At 40.5% G+C, this 25,911-nt stretch overlaps 1 protein-coding gene and 1 pseudogene across 6 annotated transcripts in view; both read left to right on the top strand.

Moving 5' to 3' along the window:
- Window positions 1–25,911, top strand: part of LOC121278767 (microtubule-associated protein 4-like) — a 376,105-nt gene that overhangs the window by 144,322 nt on the left and 205,872 nt on the right. The window lies entirely within an intron of this gene.
- LOC121279441 lies at window positions 9,726–9,826 on the top strand (annotated as a pseudogene).

Below are 25,911 nucleotides of genomic sequence, written 5' to 3'. Positions count from 1 at the left end.
ACAAGTCAGGAGTGTGATGGAATACTCTCCATTTCCCTGGGTGAGTACATCTCCAACAATGCTCAAAGCTTGACACCATCGATGACAAATCAACCTACTTCATTGGCATTCTATTCACCACAATAAACATTCACTCCCTCCAGCACCAATGCAATGTGGTAGCAGTGTGTGCCATCTGCAAGACGCACTGTAGCAACTCACTAAGGCTCCTTCAAAAGCACCTTCGAAACCCGTGATCTCTGCCACTTAAAAGGGCAAGGGCAGCAGATGTATGGGAACATCACCACCTGCAAATTTCCCTCCAAGCCACAGGCCATTCTGACTTGGAACTATATCACCGTTCCTTCACTGTCACTGGGTCAAAACCTGGAACTCCGTTCCTTACACTAATCTGGCTGCACCTACACCACATGGACTGCAGCGGTTCAAGGCGGTGGCTTACCACCACCTTCTCAAAGGCGATTAGGAATGGGCAATAAATGCTGGCCTAGCCAGCAGTGCCCTCACTCCATGAAAGAATAAAAAAAGAACAGAACAGCCAGCACAGATTTCTCGATGGAAAGCCAAGCTTCATCAACCTTAATATGCTGAAAAAAGTGATACGTCTAAGCTTTTCGTCTTGTACTCATCAGGACACTCGTAAGAATACCAACATAAGACAAAAAAACAATTATACTGTATGTGAAGAGAGTGCTGATTGATTAGCAAGTGGTGTTGCCATGGTGAAAGCACCACTGATGGTGACTGACAACTAACTGCCAAGCTGCCAATTTCAAACAATGCTTGGCAGTGCATTCTCCATGGCAATGCCCCTTGTCAACCAACCAGCACTCATTTCACATACAGTATAAATTGTTGTTTTCCCCCTTATATTGGTATTCTTGCGAGTGCCCTGATGAGTACAAGACAAAAAGCTTATTCATGTCTCTTTTTTCAGGAACACTCAAGTTCTGTACTACCAAACGACTATTCACCTTCCTTATTGAATTCATTGAAGTGTAGCACCAGAAAGTAGCAAGAGTAATGCAGTGGATGAAATATACATGTATTTTCAAAAAGTCACCTGTGAGCAAAGGTGCTGTAAAATAGTGTGAATATGAGAAAGTCGTTTAGAGAAAAAGAACACGGAGACCATTAACTCTGCTGAAATCTACATTCAGAATGGAAGGCTGCTGTGCACCCAATCAAGAAAAATAACTGCTCCTGAAATTTGAAGCAATATAGGAAACCAAAAACTAAAAGGTCAGAGTGAGGGTGGGAGGAAATGATGAGCGAGAGGGAGGTTAGGATCTTGCTTCTGGACAAAACAGAAATGCTCAGCAAACTAATCACCCAATCTTCACAGCACATGGTGCAGTATCCATTACAGTTGAGATACCCCACTGTAATGGATGGTGCACAATATGATGTGAAGACCGTATAGAAGGTCCATGTAAATTGCTGTCCTGTATAGTATGTTCCTAAATGGAGAGTGATGGGCTAATTTGCAGTAAACTGTCACATTCTTACAAATTGGAAAGAAGCAGTGATGATTTCAAAGATACAAAATTAGATAAAAATAGAAAATATAGGAAATGTACAGTAGATCTGCAGCTGATGAGAAATAGATTAAAACTTTGCCAATATCTTAGCCATTTGTGAATGTGAGCATGGGTACGTTAGCTCGCCTGGAAGGAGTTTGTAGCACTGTACAATGGATTACTTTGAAATATAATAACTCTTACATGGTAAAGCTAATAGGGCATTGAGAACCAAAACAAAAGTGATGCAAAACTTATATTAGAATGACTAGAATATTGTGTCTATTTTTGGGATGTATTATGACGCAGCTGATGGTAAAGGCTGAGTTCAAATCCCAGAGGGAAACTTGAAACAACTGTCATAACCCATTTTTGCAATTTGTATGTTTCGAGGTGCAGGCTTTTGAATTCAGTAGTAATAAGACCACCGACAGTCGAGGTTTTTATTATAAAACTTGTTTTGGGACAGCCTTTCGGTAAAGCTGAGTTATTTAAAAATCCTAGAGGGAAACGTTAAAAATGCTTGAGATGCAACTCTAAATTCAGGAATCAGACCACCAGTTCTCAGAAGGTTTTATATTAAACTAAATGAAACATTTTATTAAGTTACAGCACATTAAACACATATACATGGCTATAAATTACTACAATCATAACTTCTAACAAATTTCTAAACTAATCTCCATTAATGTAAGAGGAATCCATTGACCTAACCAGACACCAGGCAAAGCATTTTCACCTTACAAATTCAAAATGAGGTTCTTTTTACTTTGGTTCCTGTGGAGACAGTTAGCTCATTTGTAGGCTTATAGCTGCTTTGATCTTACATTGCCTCTCCACTCTGCACACATAAAACTGCTGAAGTTATACCGAGGACAGCTCATTGAATGTAAATTCTCATTGTATCACTAGCCTCTTTGAAGTCCACCTTATTCAACAATAAAATCCCTTTCATTGTACCAATTTTATTAATAATATAAACATATTGCCTGGTCTCTGCTCACCAGGTGCCAGATTTCACCCCACTTCTTGAATGCTCTATTCAAAAAATGCAAATGCATTCTACCTCTTACATCTCAAAACTAGTACACATCAAAGCACTGAGACTTGCTGGCTTTAATCCAATTAAGACACACCCACAGACTAAACCTCTATTTTAAAAGAAAATATTTTCCAGTAATATATACATTCATAACTTCTTGACATCCCCCTCCCTATCGAAAAATGAAACATAATTCTAAAAGATGGCTTCATTTTAGTAACCAATCTCACATTATCTCCTATATTTATTACAATAGTACATTATCAGATGCATACAATATATATGCACACAAATCCTTGGTATCAACAGAAATCACTCCAGTTCAGTCTAGATTTTTTTTTTAAAAGTCCCATTTTCCTTTAAGCTTCAAACTCTTGACAACACATCTGTGAACAGATTTTTCTCTTCCAACAATATGTATAATCTGTAGATTAAATGGTTGTAATAATAGATTCCATCTAAAAAGCCTTGCACTTTTGTCTCAGTTTGTACAAAAACTTCAAAGGATTATGGTCTTTATAAACAATTGTTTCTGATGAATTGTTTGCAACATAAATTTCAAAATGCTGCAATGCTAACCCCAAACTCAGAGTCTCTTTTGTGATCGTTGAATATCTTCTCTGTTGTACATTCAGCTTCTGTGAAAAATACCGTATCGGTTTTTCAATTCCAGTGCCATCTTCTTGTAAAGATATAGCTTGTGTTATCACTTGTGTTAACGGCCAACTTGAGTTGCTTGGCATGATTGGGCGCTGCCAAAACTGGTGTCGTAGTTAATACAGTTTTCAAACTATCAACTGACTTCTGGCTTTCCAGTGTCCATTGAAACTTCTTGTTCTTTTTTAATAGTTCAGTCGGTGGAACAACCACTCGGCTAAAATTTGGTACAAATTTCCAGTAAAACCCACTCATGCCCAGAAATCTCAAAACTTGTTTTGTTGTAGGCACTGGGAAATCCACAATAGCCTTGACTTTCACATCTCTCGGAGCCACTTTACCATGTCCAATGGTGTGGTCTAGATACGTGACTTGCGCTTTTGCAAATTCACTTTTAACTAAGTTCATCCCCAAATTAGCTTCTTGTAGTTGAGTAAATAATTCTTCCAGATGCTGTAAGTGCTCCTCCCATGTTTGATTGAAAATTATTAGATCATCAATATAAACGGCACAATTGCTTAGACCTGCAATTACTTTGTTTATCAGTCTTTGAAATATTGCAGGTGCTTTCTTCATACCAAATGGCATGACTTTAAACTGATATAGTCCACTTGGCATTACAAAAGCTGATATCTCCTTTGCTCTCTCCGGCAATGGTACCTGCCAATATCCTTTTAGCAAGTCAATCTTTGTGATAAATTTCAATTCTACCGCTTTCTCAATGCAATCTTCCAACAGTGGCATGGGATATGAATCTGCTTTTGTCACTGCATTCACCTTCAATAGTCCACAATAGTCTTCGTGTTCCATCTGGTTTCGATACCAGTACAATAGTTACTGCAACTAGACTCAATGGTATCATTTTGAAGCATGAAATCAATTTCTTTTTGTACTTGTGATAACTTTGCTGGATTTAATCTATAAGGTTGTTGCCTTATTGAAGATGATATTTCTATACATACATCATGTAAAGCTAAATGTGTCCTTTCTAATTTATTTCCACAAATAGGTTTGTGTGACTGCAATAGCTTTCACAAACCACTTTGACATTTGCTTGGAAGGTGACTCAATATTACATTTAAATTTTGAAGCACCTCCTTATCCAATTTGATAAGAGGAGAATCAATTTCAGAGTCCTGCACTTCTACCTCTATCTCATCATCTACCATCTCTAGTACTTCTTTTTGTTCCTCTTCCCTGTCAAAGCGGTTTTTAAGCATATTTACATGACACACCCTCTGCTTCTCTCTTCTATCTGGAGTATTTATTTATTTATTATTTATATTTAATATTTATTAAATAATTTACTTCACTCAGTTTCATTTCAATGCTGTAAGGCCCACTAAATCTTGTATTTAATGAATCACCTAGTACTGGTAACAAAATGAGTACTTTCTCCACAGAAACATAAGTGTGGATTTTAGTTTTCTTGTCTACTTTCACTTTCATCACTTGCTATGATATCTTTAAATGCTTCCTAGCCAACCCACATGCTCTGTTCAATCTTTCCCTGAAATTTGATAGGTCATCCAGGAGAACAGTTTCTGAATTTTGACCCACAAATTTCTCATGAATCAATTTCAGTGGTGCCCTTACCTCATGACCATAAACTAGTTCCAAAGCTGTAAAACCAGTCGATGCATTAGGAGTGTCTCTAATAGCAAATAACAAAAATGGAATTCCTGTATCCCAATCCTGTGCATAATCCGACAGTATGCTCCTATCATAACTTTTGAAGTTTGATGCCATCTTTCCAAAGCTCCTTGTGACTCCAGATCATAAGCTGTTGACTTAAAACTGTTTTATCCCCAAACTGTTCATTGCTTCCTTAAACAGCTGTGACATGAAATTTGACCCCTGATCTGATTGTATTTCCTTAGGTAAACCATATCTTGTAAAAAATTTAATTAACTCCTCCAAAATCTTCCGAGTTGTAATATTTTTTAAAGGTTTCGCTTCAGGAAACCTGGTAGACACATCCATTATTGTCAATAAATACTGATTTCCACTTTTAGTCTTACGGAGGGGTCCTACACAATCGATCATGACCCTGGTAAAAGGTTCTTCAAATGCTGGTATTGGGATTAAAGGCGCCGACTTAATCACTGCTTGTGGTTTTCCCATTATTTGACATGTACAACAGGCGCTACAAAATTTGACTACATCCCTATGCATTCCTGGCCAAAAAAACTCTATCTTTTCCTGTGTTTTCCTATTTCCTAAATGTCCCCCCATTGGAATTTCATGAGCAGTCCTCAGAATCTCATTTCTATACCCTAATGGGATAACAATCTGATGCACCTCCCTCCAGCTTTCATTTGCTAAGACACGATCTGACTGCCATTTTCTCATCGAAATACCATCCCAAAGATAACATACTGGAATACATTTTGCTTCTGTTTCTGAATAAGCTTTCTGATATAACTGTTTTAATTGCAAATCATTTTTCTATAATTCCACTCACCCCTTTGAGTTAAACATTTCAGCTGAATTGTCCTGCATTCCTTCCTCTTGAACAGTGCTATCAAATACAGTGCCAGCTAATTGGATTTCAACACCTTCTTCTTGCCTTTGAACTGCCTGCTTATCTTATTCTTCCTGATGAGCCCTTTGATGTTGTTACAACGCAATCGGGAAACAATCCAAGATGTTCCTTCTGTAACACCTCTGTTGAAAACACTTCTACAGGCTGCTCAATTACCATATTTGTGATCCAACTGTATCATTACCCAGAATAGATTGAACCCCTGCAATGGGCAATTTTTCCACCACTCCAGCTGTAACTTCACCTGTCTTCCATTTGCTCTTCAAATTTACCTTTCACAACAGAATAGATTTAGCACCTCCATGAACCGCACTTATTATTACCTTCTCCTGCAATACTCCCTTTGAATAACAAATATCACTATCCCACAGGATTAAGGATTGACTAGCCCCTGTGTCTCTTAAAATTTTAACATCTTTACCTATTCCATCCTGTATATATGGCAAGATTTTCCCTTCACATACAAAATCTTGAAACATTTCTGCAATCTGCTCCTCAGAATTCTCTTGAGTAAACTGTGAACACATTCCCACTTCTTTACCTTTCATTGATTCTCCCTGTTTCACCTGTACACAAACCATTGGTTTCTCCTGTGCCTGAATCTCAGAACCCACAGTACTTTTACTTCCAGAGCTTTTCTGTACCCAAACAATTCCAACAGATTTTTCCTGCAATCTCCAGCACACTGACTTCGTGTGCCCCACTTCATTACAATGAAAGTACCTCAATTTTCAAATGTCATTTCTACCTTCAGCAACTTCCATTTTATTCTGAAAAAAAAAAATTCCTGGGAACTTCCAGCTACATCTTCTCTTCCCTGACTATCTGCCTTCCGTTCACCTTCCCATGTTTTATCCTTTTCCAATTTGAAAGGGTGATGAAAAAAGGTTTAGCTCTATGAACAAACTAATAATCATCAGCTATCTCTGCTGCTTGTCTTACAGAATCAGCCCTCTGATCCTCCACATGAGTTCTCACTACTGAAGGGATTGAACCTTTAATTTCTTCCAAAAGAATTACTTCCCTAAGAGCTGAATAGGTTGTGTCTAACGCTCGTATCTAAAATTACTTTGTTTTATTCTTTCAAACTCAATATAAGTTTGCTCAGCCTGCTTTCTCATATCCCTAAATTTCTGCCTGTATGCTTCAGGAACCAATGCATAGTCACTCAAAATAGCCTTTCTCACCACATCATAATTCACCAACATTTCTTCTGGTAGTGAAGCATGGAACACAAGCGCCCTACTTAACAACTTAGACTAATAATAACTAGCAAATGAAATGTTTAGCAAATGAAATTAAGAATGCTTCAATATCCTTTTCCTCAAACTTCGGCAGGGTGTGTATGAATTTAAACATCTGCCCACTAGATTCCACTCTGGAGATCAATCCTTCCTCACCTACTGGCATCTCTTTTTTAACTGCCAACATTTGCAGTTTGAATTCCATCTCTCTTTTATATTTACTCCTTTTCTATCTTCACAATTTCTAATTCCCTTTTAAAAGCCATTTATCTGCCCTTTGCTTCTAATTCAAGCATTTTCAGTGCTTTTGTTTGTTCAAATTCAAGTGCCTTCATTTGTAACTGAAGTCTCACTACATCCAGCTACAACTCACTAGTGTCAGGTTTCACTTCCAATTGTAGATACTGCGCTATACTTTTAACTATATCTGATTTCCTAGCACCCCCAGGTAACCCCAATTTTAACTTATCTACCAACTCTGTTAGGTTACTTCTAGTTATTTCCTCCAACCCAATCAGAGTTATCTCTTCTACTCCCAGACAAGTCTTAGCAATTGCCAAATCCCAGAGGGAAACCTTAAACAACTGTCATAACCTATATTATTAAGAGTTGTTTAGATGCTACTCTAACTTCAGGAATCAGACCACCAGTTCTCGAGAGGTTTTATATTAAACTAAATAAAACATTTTATTATGTTACAACACATTAAACACATATACATGGCTATAAATTACAACAATCATAACTTCTAACAAATTCCTAAACTAATCTCCATTAAGAAACCTATAGACTTAACCAGACACCAAGCAAAGCATTTTCAACTTGCAAATGGAAAACAAGGTTCCTTTTACTTTGGTATCTGTGGAGGCAGTTGCAGGTTTACAGCTACTTTTATCTTACATTGCCTCTCCGCTCTGCACATACAAAACTATTGAAGTTATACCGAGTACAGCTAATTGAATGTAAATTCTCATTGTATCACCAGCCTCTTTGATCTCTGCCTTTTCTAATAATAAAACCCCTTTCATAGTACCAATTTTATTAGTAATGTAAACATATTGCTTGGTCTCTGCTCACTAGGTGCCAGATTTCACCCCACTTCTTGAATGCTCTATTCAAAAAATGCAAATGCACTCTACCTCTCTTACATCTCAAAACTAGTACACATCAAAACATCCAGACTAGCTGGCTTTAATCCAGTTAAGGCACACCCACAGACTAAACCTCTATTTTAAAAGAAAAATATTTTCATAGCTTCATGACAAACTAAATTAAACATTTACTAATACAAGAAAAATTGTGAACACATACATACATCTACAAAATTACTACTATAATAAATAACATTTTCATGACCACAGTCAGTGAAGTATTTTTCAAGTGTAGGCACTAAATGCAGCAGCCAATTTGCACACAGCAAGCTCCTATAAGCAGCAGTGTGATACTGACCAGGTAATCTGTTTTCTTCTGTTATGTTGATTGAGAGCTATTGTTCAGAACATTGGAAATAACTCTTCTTTGCTCTTCTTTGGAGTAGTGCCATTGGATCTTCTACATCCACTTGAGAGGGCAGACAGGGGCTAGGCTTAAAATCTGAAAGATGGCACCTCTGACTCAGTACTGCAGTGGAGTGTCAGCCTTGGTTTTTGTGCTCAAGTCCAGGAGTGGGACCTGGAACCTTGTGCCTTGGAGGTGAGAGTGCTACCAACTGAGCCATGATTGATATTTAGCTCTCTAACAGAGAGGTAGCACAGTTATGATGGACTGACTGGCCATCTCCTGCTCCTATAATTACATAGATCTGTCTGTCATTTTACGTGCAACAGGATCTCAAAAATAGGAGTGAGGTAAATTACGAATTAATCTGTTCTTTCTAGTGTTGGTTGGAGGAGGAATGCCATGAGATATTTGCTATGAGATCTTAAGCATCTCATCTGAATTATAGTGCTCCCTTAGTTTTGTATTGTTTGTCAACCTAGGTTGTGTTTAGGTACTGGAACTCAACTCTACACCACCCAACTTGGATTGGCTCAGGCGGTAGCACAGTAACCTGTAACACATTTATATTCAGAGGTTTTCTTTTTTGTCTGAATAGAGTCCCTTTTTGGTCACTTTCACCAACCACCTATGTGTGCTGACTTACAATGCCTCGATTTTAAAGTTTTCATTCTTGTTTTTAAATCCCTCCATGGCTTTTCGCCCTCCCTATTTCTTTAATTTCCTCCAGCGCCACAGCCTTCCGAGATATCTGCACTCTTATAATTCTGGCTTCATGAGCATTCTCGATTTTAATCGTTCCACCATTGAAGGCCACGCCTTCAGTTGCATGGACCCTTAGGCCTGGGATTCCTTCCCTAAGCCTTTCCGGCTCCCTCCATTCCTTCCCTGCTTTAAGACACTTCTTAAAACCTACCTCTTTGACTCAGGTTTTGGTCATCTCTCTAGTATCTCCTTATGTGGCTTGGTGTTATATTTTGTTTTATAATGCACCTGTGAAGCACCTTGATGTTTTATTATGTTAACTGTGCTATATGACTACATGTTGCTTTTGTTGTAGTGCACGCTTGAACACACCAAGCATGAATCCACACTTAATCACTCAAATCTCCACCTTAGTAAGGTTTCTGTTTACTTAATTAATGGAGTTGAGGTACAGATCAGCTGTGGTCTAATTGAACTGGAACAGTCCTGAAGGGCTGAATTGTCTACTTAGGTTCCAATGTTCCACAGAGCTATAAAAATTGGAACGATACAGAGAGGATTAGCATTGTCCCTGCGCAAGGATGACGCGCAAATTCGTGAAGCGTTCCATATTTAAAATTAAAAAAAAACATAAAATGAATTAACCATTTATATTTTTCCTGCTGGCATTGGTTATATGAGAAATATTGGCCAGATCACAAAACAGTCACTGAGGAATCCTTTTGCTGTTCTTAAAAAAAAAAATCACATGTCCTTGTCGTTCTGAAGCAAAGCAAATGCTTGTATTAAAGGGTTGGATTTTACATTCTCCCACTGGTGGGTTTGAAGGCTAGTGGGCACATAAAATCTGGCGGGGTGGCCTGTCGACCTGCCCCGACCTGTCTGAAATTTTACGGGAGGTGTTGGGTGGCGCGCCCGTTCTTGGGCCCATTGAGGCCATTAAGCGGCTAATTATTGGTCACTTTAGGATCGCACCCGCCGCTGCTGGTGTTTTACCTATGGTGGGGAGTGACCCACACCATGTGGGAAGACTGACAGCTTTAGGTGCATGAGATGGTGTTGGGCAAGGGAGGGGTGGGAACCTCCTTTGGGGTCCTTCTGGCTGGGCCTATCCTGAGAAAGGGGCAGTTAAAGTATGAAATTACTGGGAGAGCAGTTGGGATCGCAGCCGGGGTAGGTGGGCGACCAAGGCGCCATGTAAAATCCAGCTCATAATGTGGGTTTAACTTAGGAAGTTGCAAAGGAAAGGCTAGATCTGTGCTGCAGGGCTTTGACATTTTCATTGTCTGCCAGTTTACAGCCACCATTTACTCTTCTCCCAACGCATTAAGGACCATTAATTGCTCTCTCTCCTATTAGGTTGCTTTTTCTGCACAACTTGTTTTAGGGACTTTCCGTCATCTGAGTCAGAAAAAACATCGGCATGATTCAGCCAGTAATTATTTAGATCGAGTATCAGGACTCAAGATTATATTTAGCTATCATATTCAATAGCGCAATGGAGTTGAATAGCTTGTTTACCAGCGCTATGTGATTGAAATAGTTAGATGAGCTAATCCTTAAGAGCTGGGACAATATTGTGTCTTTACCATGGTTCAAGTTTAGTCATTTTACTTTTGAATACCAACCATTGCCTTTTACTATATTCTGCCCCTCCCTCAAGGCAATTGCTGTTGCTGGGTTACAGCTACATGGGTGCTTGACTGCTGTCAGTTTATCTTGCTCATGTGGTCACTTTGAACTTACGACTTAAATAAGTGTTAGCAAGCTGGTTTGAATATACAACTAACTGTGATAGGTATCGCAACTAACCCTGAACCTGTCCTCATCCTACATCCACCTCTCCCATCCTGCCCCTCCACAGATCCCTTCTAACAGGGAAAGGAGGGTCGGGGGGGGTCACCTGGATGACAATTAAGACTTGGAACTATCAGCTAATCCATCTATTTGAGATGAAAGGCTACTTAGCCAAGTAGCAGAAAGCTGCTAGCACATGTAGAACTGTATTTCAAGTACGAGTCAGTGCTTAAGATAGAACATAAGAAACAGGAGCCGGCTTAAAGGGCAGCAGTGCCTAATCCTGTTCTGCCATTCAAAAAGATCATAGGAACCCAGAGCAGGAGTAGGCCATTCGGCCCTTCCAGTCTGCACCAACATTCATTATGATCATGGCTAATCATCCAACTCAATAGCCTGCTCCCACTTTCTCCCTATATCCTTTGATCCCTTTCATCCCAAGAGCTGTATCTAACTCCTTCTTGAAAACATACAATGTTTTGACCTCAACTACTTTCTGTGGTAACGAATTCCACAGGCTCATCACTCTCTGGGTGAAGAAATTTCTCCTCATCTCAGTCCAAAATGGTCTACCCCTTATCCTCAGACTGTGACCCCTGGTTCTGGACTCCCCCACCATCGGGAACATCCTTCCAGCATCTACCTTGTCTAGTCCTTTTAGAATTTTATAGGTTTCTATGAGATTCCCCCTCATTCTTCTGAACTCCAGTGAATATAATCCTAACCGACTCAACCTCTCCTCATATGTCAGTCCCGCCATCCCAGGAATCAGTCAGGTAAACCTTTGCTGCACTCCCTCTATGGCAAGTACATCTTTCCTCAGATAAGGAGACCAAAACTGCACACAATATTCCAGGTGTGGTCTCACCAAGGCCCTGTACAATTACAGCAAGACATCTCTGCTACTGTACTCAAATCCTCTAGCAATAAAGGTCAACATACCATTTGCCTTCTTTACCGCCTGCTGCACCTGCATGCTTACCTTAAGCGACTGGTGTACGATTGTACCCAGGTCTCGTAGCACATTCCCCTCCCTCAATTTATAGCCATTCAGATAATAATCTACCTTCCTGTTTTTGCTACCAAATTGGATGACCTCACATTTATCCACATTATACTGCATCTGCCATGCATTTGCCCACTCACTCAGCTTGTCCAAATCACACTGAAGCATCTCAGCATCCTCCTCACAGCTCACTCTCCCACCCAGCCTTGTGTCATCTGCAAATTTGGAGATATTACATTTAGTTCCCTCATCTAAATCATTAATATATATTGTGAATAACTGGGGTCCCAGCACCGATCCCTGCGATGCCCCACTAGTCACTGTCTGCCATTCGGAAAAAGACCTGTTTATTCCTACTCTTTGTTTCCTGTCTGCCAACCATCTCAATACACTACCCCCAATCCCATGCGCTTTAATTTTACACGCTAATCTCTTATGTGGGACTTTGTCGAAAGCCTTCTGAAAGTTCAAATAAACCACATCCACTGGCTCCCCCTCATCAACTCTACTAGTGACATTCTTGAAAAATTCCAGTAGATTTATCAAGCATGATTTCCCTTTCATAAATCCTTGCTGTCTCTGTCCACTGTTTTCCAAGTGCTCTGCTATTAAATCTTTTACAATGGACTCTAGAATTTTCCCCACTACCAACGTCAGGCTGACTGGTCTATAGTTCCCTGTTTTCTCTCTACTTCCCTTTTTAAATAGTGGGGTTACATTAGCTATCCTCCAATCTGTAGGAACTGTTCCAGAGTCTATAGAATCTCGGAAGATGACCACCAATGCATCCACTATTTCTAGGGCCACTTCCTTAAGTGCTCTGGGATGTAGATTGTCAGGCCCTGGGGATTTATCGGCCTTCAATCCCATCAATTTCCCCAACACCATTTCCCTACTAATACTGATTTCTTTCAGTTCCTCCCTCTCACTAAACCCTGTGTTCCCCAACATTTCTGGTATGTTATTTGCGTCCTCCTTTGTGAAGACAGAACCAAAATATGTATTTAGCTGGTCAGCCATTTCTTTGTTCCCCATTATAAATTCCCCTGTTTCCGACTGTAAGGGACTTACGTTTACCTTCACCAATCTTCTCCTCACGTACCTATAGAAACTTTTACAGTGAGTTTTTATGTTCCCCGCAAGCTTACTCTTGTACTCAATTTTCCCCTTAACCAATCCCTTGGTCCTCCTTTGCTGAATTCTAAACTGCTCCCAATCCTCAGGTCTTTACTTTTTCTGGCCAATTTGTTTGCCTCTTCCTCAGATCTAATACCATTTCTAATTTCCCTGGTGAGCCATGGTTTGGTCACCTTTCCTGTTTTATTTTTGCACCAGACAGGAATAAACAATTGTTGCAATTCACCCATGCCCTTTTTGAATGTTTGCCATTGCCTATCCACCATCATCCCCTTAAGTAACGTTTCTCAATTCATCATAGCTAACTCACACCTCATACCATCGCAGCTTCCTTTGTTAAGGTTCAGGACCCTAGTCTCAGGATCAACTATGTCACTCTCCATCTTAATGAAGAATTCTATCATATTATGGTTGCTCATCCCCAAGGGGCCTTGCACAACTAGACTGCCAATTATTCTTTTATCATTACACAATACCTAGTCTAGGATGGCCTGATCTCTAGTTGGTTCCTGAACGTATTGGTCCAGAAAAACATCCCGTATACACTCCAGGAATTCCTCCTCTACTGTATTGTTACTAATTTGATTTGCCCAATCTATATGCAGATTAAAGCCACCCATAATTACTGATGTTCCTTTATTGCATGCGTCTCTAATTTCCTGTTTAATGCCATTCCCAACATCACCACTACAGTTTGGGGGTCTATATACAATCCCCACTAATGTTTTTTGCCCCTTAGTGTTTCTGAGCTCTATGCATACAAATTCCACATCGTCGGAGCTAATATCTTTCCTCACTATTGCTTTAATTTCCTTTTTAACCAGCAATGCAACTCAATCGCCTTTTCCTTTTTGTCTATCCTTCCTAAATACTGAATACCCCTGGATGTTCAGTTCCCATCCCATTCAGTCACCCTGTAGCCATGTCTCTGTAATCCCACCTATATCATACCTGTTTACATCTATTTGCGCAGTTAATTCATCCGCTTTATTGCGAATGCACCTAATATTAAGGCACAAATCCGGAAGGCTTGTCTTTTTAACATTACTTGCCCCGTTCCCACTATTTTTCACTGAGGCCCTGTTTGATTCTTGCCCTTGATTTCTCTACCTATCACTTTTCTTATTCACCTTCTGTCTTTTGTTCTTGTCCTTGATTCCCTTTCCTCTGACTTATTGCATAGGTTTCCATCCCTTTGCCATTTTAGTTTAAATCCTGCCCAACCACTCTAGCAAATGTTCTCCCTAGGACATCAGTCCCAGTCTTGCCGAGGTGTAACCTGTCCAGTTTGTACTGGTCCCATCTCCCCCAGAACCGGTCCCAATGTCTCAGGTATCTGAAACCCTCCTCTTCACACCATCTCTTCAGCCACGTATTCAGCCGATATGTCCGCTATTTCTACTCTGACTAGCACGTGGCACTGGTAGTAATCCTGAGTCACTACCTTTGAGGTCCTACTTTTCAACTTACTTCCTAACTCCCTATATTCTGCTTTTAGGACCTCATCCCTTTTTTTACCTGTGTCGTTTGTACCTATGTGCACCACAACCACTGGCTGTTCACCCTCCCCCTTCAGAATGTCCTATAGCCACTCTGAGACATCCTTGACCCTAGCACCAGGGAGTCAAAATACCATCCTGGAGTCTCGTTTGCGGCCACAGAAACGCCTATCTATTCCCCTTACAATTGAATCTGCTATAACTATTGCATTCCCACACTTTTTACTCCTCCCCTGTGCAACAGAGCCAACAGCGGTGCAACACATTTGGCTGTTGCTGCTTTCCCCTGAGAGGCCATTCCCCCAACAGTATCCAGAGTGGTATATCTGTTTTGCAGAGGAATAGCCACAGGAGATTCCTGCACTGCCTGTCTAATCCTCTTGCTCTGCCTGGTGGTCATCCATTCCCTTCCTGCCTGTAGACTCTTAGCATGCTGTGTGACTCCCTCTCTATACATGCTATCCAAGATACTCTCCGCCTTGCAGATGCTCCACAGAGTCCCCAGGAGCAGCTTCAGCTCCGAAACCCAGGCTTCCAGGTGCTGCAGCTGGAGACACTTCCTGCACACATGCTGGCCCTGGGCACTGGAAATGTTCCCGGCTTCCCACATAAAGCAGGTGGAGCACGCCACGGCTTTGAGCTCTCCTGCCATGACTTATCCCTTTAAATTAAATTAAATTAAACCTTTTGGAAGATACTTAATATCAAATAACATCAGTTACTCTTAGGCCCTTCCTCCCTGCCCCTCGTTGTTACAGAATATAGCCCTTACAAACAATGAACCACAAAAATGACCTTAAAAACTATAAGCAATAAAAGTAATCAGTGCTTACCCGGCTGTAGTCCCGGTACTCAAAGGATTATCTTGTTCCCTCCTCACCGAACTCCCTCAGTCACCCCTGCTCTCCCAGCTTCTCTTCACCTCTGACTCCTCTCATGCTCCTTTTCTCGTCTCGCACTCCTTTTTGCCTCCCTTCTCCCCCACGCGCTCCTTTTCGCCTCCCTTCTCCCCCACGCGCTCCTTTTCGCCTCCCGGCTCCCCCACGCGCTCCTCTTCGCCTCCCGGCTCCTCTCATGCTTCTCTTCTGGCTGATCTACTTCAATTCCACTTTCCCACACTCCTTAAAATGTATCTTTTTGACCAAGCTTTTGGTTACCTGATCTAACATCTCCTTATGTGGCTTGGTGCCATACTTTTAGTTTTATAATGCTCCTATGAAGTGCTTTGGGACATTTTATTAAATTAAAGGTGCTACCTAAACATAAGTTGTTACATTTGCTACCTTCCAATCCATGGGGACCATTCTAGAATTTAGTGAATTCTGGAATGAGATCATGAGAACAAGGAGCAGGAGTAGGCCATTTGGCCCATTGAACCTGCTCCGCCATTCAGCTCCACTTTCCTGCCTGTCTCCCATAACCCTTGACTCCCTTGTCAATCAAAATCTGTCTAACTCAGCCTTGAATATAAATCAATGCAATGCATCGACTATCTCTGCAGCTACCTCTTTTAAAAGGATGTAAGCCATCATGTCCAGGGGATTTTTCAGCCTTTAGTCCCATTAATTTCTCCAATAATTTTTCTTTATACTAATATTATAATTTTAAGTTGCTCGTCCTCCAGAGATCTTTGGTTTCCCACTATTTCCGGTATGTTTTTTGTCTTCTGCAGTGAAAACAGATGCAATATTTATGTTTGCTAATCTCTTCCTTTTTACATAACCTATAGAATCTCTTAATAAATCTGTTTTCATATGTTTTGCTGGTTTAGCTTAGAGAGGAGTCATTAGAGACAGAGAAGAAAAACAGACTGTAATTCTCTGCAAGAAAAGGCTTGTTTTAGAATTATTCAGATGTCTGAGCAGCAGGTTCAGCCAGAAGTCAATGTCTCTTCTTCTCTCCATTATGTAGGCTGCTTATAGAGCTTCAGGGCAAATGAGTGGAAATCTAGAAAAATGCTGTGCAATGGGAGACTATTAATAAACATTTACTGTGCCTTCAGAATACTGTGTAATAGGATTCAGAATTTCTTTTTAGAAAAACTGAATAAGGCACTGTCAAATAATTATTTTATAATAACTTGATACTCAGACCTTGAACATTTGATTTTTTTTAAGACTTTGAAGGTAGAGGCTTTAGGTTCATGTGCACTGGGTGCTGTCCAGGTACTTTATCACTGATCATCCTGTATGCCAAAGGGTCGATAGTGGATAGGATCAGTGAGAGGTTGGAGTGTGGGAGGTCTGAGCTACGTTTAATTCTTCACTGATATTGGGGTCAGTACTGCAAAATGATTGCAATCTTTTTTTTTCTTCTTCTTTACCCTCTCTCAGCCCAAAGGACTAATAATATAGTTTAGAATTACACTTGCCATTAAACTGATCTGTTTGGTTCATCCCACAAAAGGGACTGAACCTTCAACTGAGCTGTCAGGACAGCTATACATTTTTTTTTAACTATTTGGCCATTTCACTGTCTGCCAACTCCAGTGCTGTCAATTTGGAACGGTGACTTTGAGTATCCCACCTGCCAGTTGGATTGGCAAAACATTTTGTTTAAGAAGCCATCCTTGAAAGTGGAAATTGCTGAGGGTTAAGTGTTCCAATGATCCCTTTAGTTTTGGAAAGAAGATCTTAGCTTTCATTTATAAGAGCATCATAAAAATCAGGAATGGAAAGTAGACATTTTTTAATGCTTCTCGGAAAGTGGGTGTCTCTGGCAAGGACAGCATTTATTATGCAGCCTTAGTTGCTTTGAGAAGGTAGCGATGTAACTGAGTGGCTTGGTAGGCCAAGTTGCAGGAACTTAGACAAAAACAGAAAATGCTAGAAAAACTCAGCAGGTCTGACAGCATCTGTGGAGAGAGAAACCCCAGAGTTGACATTTCGAGTCTATATGACTTCTTCAGAGCTAGACAGCTCTGGAGAGGGAATTTAGCCTGTTCATTTCACAACAGCCCTTGCTTTGTAGCTTTGGTGATACCAGCTACACCATGAGCCGTAGAAAGTTAAGGCTAATGTCTCCTTTTTTGCTGTTTATGGCTAGGCATTTGTTAGTTTCAAAGTCTATTCCTAAAGAACTTTGACTACTAGGAGGTCAATTTAATTATTTTTTTTCTTAATTCCATGGCCCTATAAAATTATAATTTTACACTGATCATTATTAAGGAGAATTAAGTTACACAGGAAATGCTATAATAGGACAAGGACTGAAATAGGAGAATGTTTGGAGATTAACCTGTGTTTCCATACCTGCTAATTCATTTGTAGCTAAGTTGATCTGGATATGCAAAACTCATGAAGGTGATTCTTGAAATTTAATATTAATTTTGAGGCCATTCTATTGTACCTATAACTGTACTGATTCCAGGTTAGTTCTACTGATTGATGTGAGAGCAGCAGATGGAAGGGCAAAGGAGCACCAACCTGGTTTGCTTCACTCATCCACATTGAAAGTGATGTCCTGATAGGATTGTTTTCTTCTTAGTTTTCTCTTCTCTGAGGAACGATGATTTATGCTGGAGTAAAAGTACAAATGCTAGCAGCCCTCCCTGTCCATGTAACTGAAACCCTGGAACGGCTCTTGTAAATCTTTTTTGTACTCTCTCTAAAGTGTGGTGCCCAGAATTGGGCACACTATTCCTGTTGAGGCCGAATTAATGTATAACTTACTTGCTTATGTACTCTATGCCAAAAGACAGGATATTGAATGCTTTTTTTAACTGCTTTCTCAATCTGCCCTACCAGCTGCAGTGATTTTCTTTTAATTTGTCCTTGATGTGTGTGTGTTGCTGGCAAATCTAGCATTTATTACCCATCCCTAATTGGTCTTGAAGGTGGAGATGAGCCACCTTCTTGAACTGCTGCAATCCATGTGATGCAGGTACACCCACAATGGTTTCTATAGTGGTTTGATACAATTGAGTGGCTTACTACACTATTTCAGAGGGCAGTTAAGAATCACGTGTAGGCCTACAAACATACGAATTAGGAGCAGGAGTAGGCCACTCAGCCCCTCGAGTCTGCTCCGCCATTCAGTAACATTATGGCTGATCTGAATCCTAACCTCAACCCCACATTTCTGCCTACCCTGATAACCTTTCATCCCTTGTTAATCAAGAATCTATCTAGCTTTGCCTTAAAAATATTCAAAGGCTCCGCTTCTGCCGCCTTTTGAGGAAAAGTTCCAAAGACCTTCAACCTTCCAAGAGAAAACATTTCGCCTCATCTGTCTTAAATGAGTGACCCCTTATTTTTAATCAGTGATCCCTAGTTCTAGATTCTCCCACAAGAGGAACCATCCTCTCCACAGCCACCCTGTCAAGGCCTCTCAGGATCTTCAAGGTTTCAATTAAGTCGCCTCTTACTCTTCTAAATTCCAGTGGATACAAGTCTAACACGTCCAGCCTTTCCTCATAAGATTTTATTTTCAGCAATAATCTTTGATGTGGCACTTTATCAAATGCTTTCTGGAAATCTAAGTACAGTACATAAGAACATAAGAAATAGGAACAGGAGCAGACCATTCGGCCCCTCAAGCCTGCTCCGCCATTCAATAAGATCATGGCTGATCTTCTTGGGCAAAATTTTCCCCCCGTTGGGGGGGAGGTTTAAGAGCGGGCACATGGAGGTGTCCACAATCGGGGGCGCACTGCCATTTTATGTGGGCGGGCCAATTAAAGCCCACCCAACGTGAGTCCACACAGAAGCACTATGTGCTCCCTGTGCGGGCGGGGGGATTCCCTAAACTGAGAGTGTGCTCTTTTGTGCATGCGCATGAAAGAGCGTACCCATCTCCCTGAGGCTAAGTGCTGCCTCAGGGAGATTGGCTCTACAGTAAAAAATGTGAAAAAAAGAAGAAAAAAAATTTCCCTGATGTCTCCTCATGCAACACTATCACATGAATTGGGACATGTCCATCACTTTTAAATACAGTTTAATTACATTTTTAAAAACCTACATGAAACCTAATCCCGCCCGTGGATGAGGCTTCATGCTTTTTCTATTGCCCGCCAGGGCTCCTGGCCTGCCCACTAACTTTAAGGTTGGACGAGCAGGTCCATTAATTACTTTAATGACTCTGTCAATGGCCTCAGTTGGCCATTGACAGGTGGGTGGGCACTCAGCTGATTCTGCTAGGCCCCTGCCTACCTGAAAATTTAAATGGAGTGGGGTGATGTCGGGAATTCCGACCGATGTCATCCCACGTCATTTTACGCATCGGTGAGTGGGCCCCGCCCCCGCTTGCCGACTGGGAAATCTTGGCCCTTGTGTTTTGATTTCCACGTTGCCATCTAACCCCAATAACCTTTGCCTCCCTTGACTAACAAGTACCTACCTATCCCTTCCTTAAAAATATTCAATGACTCTGCTTCTGCCACTTTCTGAGGCAGAGAGTTCCAAAGTCACACAACTTTGTGAGAGAAAAATATTCTCCTCATCTCCGTCCTAAAAGGGCAACCCCTAATTTTAAAACAGTGCCCCCTAGTCCTGGAGCACTGTTGATTGTTGTAACCCGTCTGCTTCACTAATCTATCCTTACCTGGTCTGACCTGCATGTGACTGCAGACCCACAGCAATGTGGCTGACTCTTAAAAATGCCCTCTGAAAATTAGGAATGGTCAATAAATGCTGGCCTAGCCAGCAAAACCCACATCCCATGAACGTATAACAAAAAATGCCTCTGATCTAGCCCTTGTAGTATGGTCAGCCTTTCTAATACCTTCTCTTTATCAATTTTTATCCGGTATCCTCCTTTTTCATGACTGTTGTTTAAGACTTTGGGAGTATCTTCTTCCTTGGTTAAAAATAGATGTACACATAAGTACACAGTACCTCAGCCATGCCCGCCACCAGCAAACATACAATGCCTTTTTAGTCCCATTTTCGGTCTCACCTCTCCTCTTGCTAGTTTTTTACTATTTATATGTCTGTAGAAAACTTTTGCATTCCTTAGAAAATGGTTTACTGGTCCAGCATGCTTCCGCTATGTCAGTTTGCTTATGTGTGACACCAGAACATGAGGGCATGATCAGAATATTTGATCGGGAAGGAGTCATTCTGCTCTTGCCCAACATCTGTTGCCTGATGGACATGAGTCAAATTGTGCATCATCTGGGTATATTTGGATTTCCAAAAGGCATTCGATAAGGTACCACACATAAGGCTATTAAGATAAGAGCCCATGGTGTTCGGGGTAGTACATTAGCATGGATAGAGGACTGGCTAACTAATAGAAGACAAAGTTGGGATATAGATTGGGGAGGTGGGTGTAACTAGTGGAGTGCCACAGGGGTCAGTGATGGAGCCACAATTATTTACAATATATATTAATGACTTGGATGAGGGAAATGAATGTACTATCGCCAAGTTTGCAGATGACACAAAAATAGGTGGGAAGGCAAATGGTGAGGTTGACACAAAGACTCTACAGAGGGATAGAGATAGGTTAAGTGAATTGGCAAAAACTTGGCAGATAGAATATAGTGTGGGAAAATGTGAGGTTATGCACTTTGGCAGGAAGAATAGAGGAGCTGAATATTATTTAACTGGAGAAAGACTGAGAAAGTTGCAGCACAGAGGGATTTGGGGGTCCTCGTGCATGAATCATAAAAAGCTAACATACAAGTTCAGCAGGTAATAGGTAAGGCAAATGGAATGTTAGCTTTTATTTCAAAGGGAATGGAGTGTTAGAATAGGGAAGTCTTGCTAAAACAATACAACGCACTAGTTAGACCACACCTAGAATACTGTGAACAGTTTTGGTTCCCTTATCTAAGGAAAGATATACTGGCATCGAAGGCAGTCCAGAGAAGGTTCACTAGGTTGATCCCGGGTATGGAGGGATTTTCTTATGAGGAGAGGTTGAGTAGCTTGGGCCTGTACTCATTGGAGTTTAGAAGATTGAGAAGTGACCTTATTGAAACATATATGATTCTGAAGAGGCTTGACAGGGTAGATGCTGAGAGGTTGTTTCCCCTTGTGGAAGAGGGCATAATCTCAGAGAAAGAGGTCGCCCATTTAAGACAGATGATGAAGAATTTCTTCTCTCAGAGGGTAGTCAACCTGTGGAATTCTTTACCACAGAGAGCTGTAGAGGCTGGGTTGTTATGTGTATTCAAGGCTGAGATAGACAGATTTTTAATCAGTAAGGGAGTCAAGGGGTATGGGGAAAAGGCAGGAAAGTGAAGTGGAGGATTAGCAGATCAGCCATGATCTCATTGATTGGCAGAGCAGACTTGATGGGCCGAATTGCCTACTTCTGCTCCTACGTCTTATGGTCTTACGATCTGGCATGGGTGCATTTAACACCAAATCATTGGGAGGATCAAAGTTAATTACAGTTGACTGAATACAGTAAAGCACAGTGATTTTGAAGGAGAAATAGCATAAATGTGGTCAAACTAATGTTTTTAAACATTCAGCCTTTAGAATACTCACCCCATGCCATTTCACAGTAGATTTGTTTTTAGAATTGCTATATTTATAATTTGGTGCAGTACTGTATTGGAAAAGTGTTGGTATTAGCCTAGCTGTTTGGAGTTGTATGACTTGAAATCATGGTATTCAGTTAAAGGAGCTTAGTGTTGTTATATGAAAGTCCTTCTGTATCTTAAGAGGTGTTAAATGGGTAACTGCCTTTGTTAAAATAGCGGGCAGTTAAGTTTCATTTGAGTGGGTTGTGTTTGTGCTTTAATATTCAAACACAAATTGCAAGGCATTTGGTTTCAAAATGTAACTGGAGAAAAGTCAGTTGGTAGCCTTCGTTAAGAACCACCTTAGAATTATATAATTTTACAGCACTAAGGAGGCCGTTCAGCCCATTTTGCCCTTGTTGAACCTTTGATAGAGCTGTCCAATTTAGTTCCACACCACAGACTTTTTCTCTGTACCTCTGCAAATTAGTCTTTTGAAACTTCCATTATTAACTCTACTTCCACCAACTCTTTCAGGTACAAAAACAAAAATAAAAATACCTGGAAAAACTCAGCAGGTCTGACAGCATCTACGGAGAGGAGCACAGTTAACGTCTCGAGTCCGTATGACTCTTCAACAGAACATTTATGTTCCTCTCCACAGATGCTGTCAGACCTGCTGAGTTTTTCCAGGTATTTTAATTATATGTTTTTGTTTTGGATTTTCAGCATTTACAGTTTTTTGCTTTTAACTTTTTCAGGTAGCTGTGCGAAAATTTTTTCCTCATTTCCCCTCCTATTCTTTTGTCAATTAATTTAAATCAATGCCCTCTGACCCATTTGTCAGAGGAAATGGAGCAAGGGAGAAATTATCAAAACCTCTCCTAATTTTGAATACATCTATTAAATCTCTCCATACCCTCTCTCTGCTGGAGTGGTACACAATATTTCTTATTTTTATGATTAATGCTCCTATACCCTTTCTGAACCACATTATCAATTTACCCTGTAACCTAAGGGGAAGCAGTGGCATAGTGGTATTGTCACTGGACTGGACTAGTACCCCAGAGACTATTCCAGAGGTAGTGCTCTGGGACCCACTCGGGAGACCTGGGTGCAAATCCCACCGCGACAGATCAATAGAAAATCTGGAATTAAAAGTCTGGTGATGATTACCACGATTGTCATAAAAACCCACCTGGTTCACTAATCCCCTTTAGGGAGGGAAATCTGTCATCCTTACCTGGTCTGGCCTGCATATGGGCAATAAATGTTGGCCTAGCCAGCGATGCCCAGACCCCATGAATGAATTTTTAAAAAACTTCAAAGATTTATGAATATGTATCCCAGATCTTGCAAAATTTAGGTTCTGCCATTTGTGTGCCCATTTTTACCAAACTATTTAAGTCCTCCTGAAATCTGCTGCTCACTAATTACTACACTATTGTATTACAATTTTTGTATCAACCACAAACTGTTTCCTTGCTCTTTCTTGAGTCCAGTGAGCACTTGAGTCACATAGTTTAAGGAGATCAAGATTCCATTCCTGGTCTTTGCTTTGCTGGGCAATCTTACGAATTTAGGGGGAAAGGTGTCATGTACAGTGAATAGCATTACATTTGCATGGTCAGACTTGGAAAGGGGCAGATAATTTGGCCAAAAAGGTGGGTTTTTAAGAGCCTGCTAAAAGGGAAGAGGGAAGTAGACAGTTGGAGGGGAGCAAATTACAAAACATAGTATGTGGATGGCCTGATGAAGATATGGCTGTCAGTGTGGGATAAAGGAAGAGGAAATGTACAAAAGGCAGAGGAAGAGAGTTCAGGCAGAATTATAGAGCTGGAGGAGGTTACAAGGAAATTTATACACATGAAGTTTAAATTGGCTCCTAGTCCCTCCATATCACCAATGTAAATCAATAAGGGGAGTGATCAATGAGTGAATGGGGACCTTGTGCGGGCTAGGTTACAGGCAGCAGTTTTCTTGAGCTGAAGTCCACAGAGGGTGGAGGTTGGAAAGGCATTACAGTGCACTGGCCACACTTTACTTATGTTCCCTGTTCATTTTTAGTCATACTTCACAAATGATAAAGGGAAATTAGCTTTAGTTTGGTGATTGTTTATAACTGAATGGCATGCTGCCAACTGTATAGTATTGGACTGGAATCGCACCTGGGCCAGCCCAAGTAGTCCCCTCTCTCCAGGAGATTAGTGAACTTAATTGGCTATTTTTCTTTTAGTGCCAGCCCACAAATTGCCATATTTATTGAATAAATTTCATAATATGTCCTGATGGAATTTGAACTCATGAATCCTCACAGGAGGTCTGGTGGTTCAGGTAGCATCTCTAGGTCTGAGCCAGAAGGTCCAGGTTCAAGCCCTACTTCAGGACATGTTGGCGATGGAAGGAGTATTCATGATGCAGTTCAGCAGATTGATAATAAACCTGCTAATCCTTCCAACACTTCCCCACTATTCTCCAAAGGGAGAAAAGTGAATGAAGATACAGGACAAACCATTAAAACTACAATGGCATGAATGATGTAGAAAGTTTGGAGAAGCTTAAATGTTATAGTTTAGAGAGAAGGTGGTTCAAGGGGGACTTCACTGAGGTGTATATACAATATTAAATGGTACAAATTAAGAAAACACAGATTATTTCAAATTACGTTTAAAATGGACAGCCAGAGAGAAAAATGGAAATTGTTGAAAACTATGTTTCCAGTATACATAGGGGAACTACTCATTCTACATATATTCAAGGTAATAAATGATTGGACTGTATTGGACGAGGTTATGGAGTTATTCAAAATATAATTGGATTAAGTGATGAAAGAATTAACGTAGAGTGTGTACAGAGCATTCGCCTGTGCTCGCTTATCTGTTGTATTTACCATCTTGGGGTTTTTCACCTCACATGATTAACATGGAATTCATTACAGTCCACAGTTCTCTGATAAGGAAAATCAGTTGACAGTCTTCCAAAGATATCCAGGATCACAAAAGATGATGGGGGAAATTAAGCACATTAATCTTTAACACCTGCTGGAGGTCTTAATTTTGTCATAAGAACATATCCTAAATTCAGCCCGAAATGTGTGATCCCTCATCCTGAGACCATGCCTCCTACTCAGGAACATAAATCTGGTCCATTTGAATTTTCTAGATGCTATGTTTCTTTTCTGCACCTTAATTTGAGTGTTGTTGAGCTTCATTGTTTTGTGATTTGGCATTCGAATACAGGCATCCAAATCAAGTAAACTTAAGGTACATACAAATTCATTCATTTGGGTGATCATTGATGCTAAATTTTTCTGCTTCCAAAGAACAAGCAAAACCCAAAATGTTTCACATCCAGAGTATTAATATATCATAGAATGATACAACACAATAGAAGGCCATTCAGCCCATGTTAATAGCAATGAGATTAATAACCATTTAAACTGTGTGGTATTGATTGAAGGAGCAATGTTGATCAGGAGAAAAGCAAAAAACTGCGGATGGTGGAAATCCAAAACAAAAACAAAAACAAAAGTACCTGGAAAAACTAAACAATATGGCTTTCCAAAAATTGGCCGAGCTTGGAAAAGTGTGATATCGCTGTTCTCCTTCATCTGGTTTATAATGGGAAACATTTGGATCAACAGCATCCATGAGCCAGATTATATTGACAATATATCTGGCAGCATCTGCGGAGAGGAACACAGTTAACGTTTCGAGTCAGAATGACCCTTCAACAGAACTAAATAAAAATAGAAGAGAAGTGAAATATAAGCTGGTTTAAGGGGGTGGGTAGAGCTGGATAGAGGGCCAGTGATAGGTGGAGATAACCAAAAGATGTCATAGACAAAA

The sequence above is a fragment of the Carcharodon carcharias genome, chromosome 6 (assembly GCF_017639515.1).
Source record: "Carcharodon carcharias isolate sCarCar2 chromosome 6, sCarCar2.pri, whole genome shotgun sequence".
NCBI lineage: Eukaryota > Metazoa > Chordata > Chondrichthyes > Lamniformes > Lamnidae > Carcharodon > Carcharodon carcharias.
The sequence above is the reverse complement of the archived record's forward strand: the minus strand, read 5'-3'. Positions and strand labels throughout refer to the sequence as shown.